The sequence below is a fragment of the Oryzias melastigma genome, linkage group LG19 (assembly GCF_002922805.2).
Source record: "Oryzias melastigma strain HK-1 linkage group LG19, ASM292280v2, whole genome shotgun sequence".
Lineage (NCBI taxonomy): Eukaryota > Metazoa > Chordata > Actinopteri > Beloniformes > Adrianichthyidae > Oryzias > Oryzias melastigma.
Genome location: NC_050530.1, coordinates 17,387,513 through 17,392,048, shown reverse-complemented (window position 1 = coordinate 17,392,048; position 4,536 = coordinate 17,387,513).

Below are 4,536 nucleotides of genomic sequence, written 5' to 3'. Positions count from 1 at the left end.
TTGTGGTGGAACATACTCAGAAATTCTATTTTGAATCCTAATTATTTTTATATATGTCCTTTTGTTATGAGAGAAAAATGCCACAAGAACATGTAAAAAACCCAATTTTTGTCTGAGTGGCTCTCTAATCTGTGAATTAAGAATCAGATGACATTCATAGAAGCTCTTTCTAATAGTTTCCTGACTCAAGAATTCACCTTTCCATTCAGGTGAGGAATCTGTGCTACATGGTGAGTCGGCGAGAGAAGCTGAAGCTGAAGCAGAGCAAAGATCAGGAGCAGATGTTCAACCTGCATGTGAAGCTCATGGACCTGGAACTGTCAGCTGGTGAGCACACACTAAATATATATTGATGACTGTTGGCACCTGTGTGTTTCTGACTGGAAAACCAGTTTAGTGCTGAACTGAAACCCAAAAGATTAAAACAAGAATGTCAGTTCTTGACTTTAGAGACTATATTGATATTTTTGTCACTCTTTCAAACCTATTTATATACAGACTAATTTTTTTTCTTCCAAAAATAAGATTAGTTCAATGATTGGATACAATAAATACACTAAGGGCTCAAATGGTCAGTTACAGAAATAAAAAAGATATTTCACCAGCCATTCCGCTACTATTGAAATTAAAAACAGAAATCCGAGTTTTTGCTTTATTTTTTATTAAAATATATTTTTAATTTTTCACAACAGATTTTAGTCTCAAAACTCCGTCTGAATCTTTAGCTGTGCAGAATGTTAGTCTATCACAGAGGTTGTGGCCTTTTGGGTATTATAAGACAGTGGTGAGGTGTGCTGTAGGGGTGACAGAGGAGTTCAAGGTGGAGGTGGGATTACATCAGGGATCAGCTCTGAGCCCCTTCCTGTTTGCAATGGTGATGGACAGACTGACGGATGAGGTTAGACAGGAATCACCATGGACTATGATGTTTGCAGATGATATTGTGATTTGTAGTGAGAGCAGGGAACAGGTGGAGGTGGAGTTAGAGAGGTGGAGGTTTGCCCTGGAAAGGAGAGGAATGAAGGTTAGCTGCAGCAAGATGGACCCAAGTGGAAGAGTGAGGTTATAGAGAGAAGAGATAAAGAAGGAGGGGATTTGAAGTATCTAGGATCCATGGTGTAGAGGAATGGAGAGAGAGGAAAAGAAGTAAGGAATCGAGTGTAGGGAGGTTGGAATGGGTGGAGAAAAAGGTCAGGTGTGATAGAAGAGTTTCAGCTCAAATGAAAGTGTTGAAAACTGGTGAGAGCAGCCATATTGTTCAGCCTAGAGACAGTGAGGAAAAGACAGGAAGAGAGATGAAGATGCTGAGGTTCTCTTTGGGAGTGACCAGGATGGATAGGATCAGGAATGAATACATCAGAGGGACAGCACATGTTGGAGGTTTTGGAGATAAAGTCAGAGAGGACAGACTGAGATGGTTTGGACATGTTCAGAGGAGAGACAGTGAATATATTGGTAGAAGGATGCTGAGTCTAGAGCTTCAGGAAAGAGGTCTAGAGGAAGACCAAAGAGGAGGTTTATGGATGCAGAGAAGGAAGACATGAGTAGTCGTAGTAGCTGGTGTTAGAGTAGAGCAGGGGTGTCAAAGTCAATCGCACAAGGAACCAAAATCCAAAACACATCTTAGGTCGTGAGTCAAACAGGAAAAACATTTATTGAACACTCTAAAACTATATTTTTAAAACTTTAAAGCTGTAACTTTTTAACATTATTATGATCTAGATATACAGCATTACCTGTGATAATGCTAGTGTGAATGCTGTAAGCTGAATTTGGCTGCTGAAGATGCTAGGTTCACTGTGGTGACCTAAAGAAAGTGTAATAGCTGAATGTATTTTTTCATAAAATCAGTTAGGTGCATCAAATCTATAAAATGGTTTTCCCTTTAAAGTAATTCTCATTATTTTAAATTTATAAATAGTATTAAATGGGTAAGTGGCTGGGGGGCTCAGTGGGCTAGGTGAAGGGCTGGCACTCAGGAGCCCTGGGTTCGATTCCCAGGGTTGTCCACTGATCCCCACCCAGATTGGGTCCTTAGGCAAGACCCTTGACGCTGCTGCCTAACTGGGTCCCTGTGCTCCTGAAGTACAGATTTGCGTCAGGAAGGGCATCCGGCGTAAAAACTCTGCCAAATCACTGATGCGAAACAGTGGGTGCTGTTACACTGTGGTGACCCCGAAAGGGATAAAAGTGAACTACTACAGTATTAAATGGGTAAATGTCCTCCATTATTAAAATATATATATATTTTTAAAGTGAATTTAAAACATAAAGCGATATTAAATGGACTTTCTTCCGTATCACAGCTGTATGACTACCATGGCCACATCCTTTTGGGGCTTGTTTTTTCTTTTTTTGTCACATTTTCACACTTGTTGAAAAGATAAATGTAGCAAGAAGAAATGAAAGCTGCCGATGTTGACTTCCGGTTCACTTCCTCTATATTGTCTTTAAAAAAAGTTCTCACCAAGTCTTAAACATTAATCAACCCATAAATAAACAATAATACATTGAAAAAACCTTTAAAAGATAATACATTTGGAGTGATAGCTCCAACATTACATTATTATAAACGTATTTGCAGTATAGATCAGGAAAATGTAACATCAGCCTACTTTCTTCCAGCTACTCCAAATTTATGAGTTGTATCTGTAGCAGTTTTGAAGTTGAGATATAATTGCGGAACAATAATGGAATATATTGATTAAAAAAAACACAAGTTTTGTTAAAGTTGTGCTCAGAGAACTTAGTCAAGTTTACAGTGTTATCTTGTTTATTGTGTGAGTTACAATCTAAAACTAATCTGGAATCTGCAAAGTAGTCAACTTTATGTTTTTACGATAATTGTCTGATTGCTTGAGGGAGTTCTTAATTATGAATGAAAATCAAAATGAATGAGAAAAAGCTTTTATCCATGATTCTTCAAAATCGGTAGTGAAGTGTCTGTTTCTGTTAAAGTGAACCAACTGGAAGCTGCAAATGAAGATTTTAGGACCTCCCATGACTAATACAGGGTTAAAAAAGCTACAAAAGAAAAAAAGCTTTTTAAAAATCTTCTAGAGCTGGGCGATACAGAACATTCAGGTATTGATCCGATACCTGTCAAATATCGCCGATATCGATACCGAAATCTTCCATAATTTTTTTTATTTATTTTTTTTATTTTTCCCTTTTAAATTACTTGATAAACATACAAACAGAATTGGGACAATATATTCAATCAACTGAAAAACAGTTTGTTAAAATAAAAGCTTCTTGAGATTAAATAAAAAGTGAAGGAGTGAATACAAAAGTCTACAAACCAAAAGAAACAAGTGACTATGATACAAAAATAACTCAAAATGTTTAGCGATTTAAAAAAAGAAAACAACTGTTAGAAATATAAATAGTTTGTATCTTCCTACCCTTTAAATAGAACAATTAAAAAAGGTGTAAACTAGCTTGTCAAAAACAAGTCAGCATTTAAATAGAAGGGTGAACAAAGCACGCCGCATGCATGCACTGAGATCTGCTGAGATCTCACAGACTGGTGAGAGTCGTGAGGCAGCGACTCAGATGAGTCCTTTTTGCTGATACCAAAACCTTTCAAACAAGAGTGGAAATATCCATATCTGTGAGTCAGTATCGATCTGATACCAACTTGAGATTGATACTATCGATATTTTAGATCGATTCGCCCAGCAATAAAAACCACCATAAAGCTTTTAGTATTTAGAAAAAATGCTATAAAAATAGCCATTAAATGTGATCAAACTAGTTTTCCAAAAACTAACATTTAAATAACTTTCAAAAGCTATAAAATGCTATTTAAAAAGGAAATGAATTAGACCAAGCTATTACCCATAATTCCTCAAAACTATGACTGAAGTGCCTGTTTCTTGTAAGGGGATGTAATGAAAGAGTATCAAGTTTCTCTTATTGTGCAATGTTTATTTCAAAGAAGTGCTGTCTTTCCTAGTAAAATTATTTTGTTTTATTTTCAGCATTAAAAACAATCGGATAAAGATCCCCAGACTGAACTGTTTAAAGATTTAATACATTCAATGTCCAATCTCTAAACTACTATAATTTCTACATCAAACTTTGATGTTTTAGTTTCATAAATGGTCCTGTATAATAAACAACCTTAGTACATTTTCAATGCCACCTAATGGTTATTTAAACAGTGTTTGAACAGGTGCACCCATGTTTAAACTGGGTATTTTTGGCCTTCAGTAGCAACACCTTCAAAATGCTCAAAATCTTGGTTGCTTTTAGCAATCAGATGCAATTTCTTTACTGGAATTGCTAATCTAGTTCTAAGTGTTTTAAGGCTGTAAAATTTCTCACTATGCATTTTATACACTTTTCTCAGACAGACATCTTTAAAAACTTTGGGGGAAAAAAAGTGAAGCATGTTACAGCGAGATCACTAAACTTTGAGAAAATGAATAATTATCAATTTATTGCTGTTATTGGATAGTTATGATAGAAATTAAGATCATAGCTGCGAGAAGAGGGATTTATTTAGGATAATCTGTAACTTCTGATGTCTAA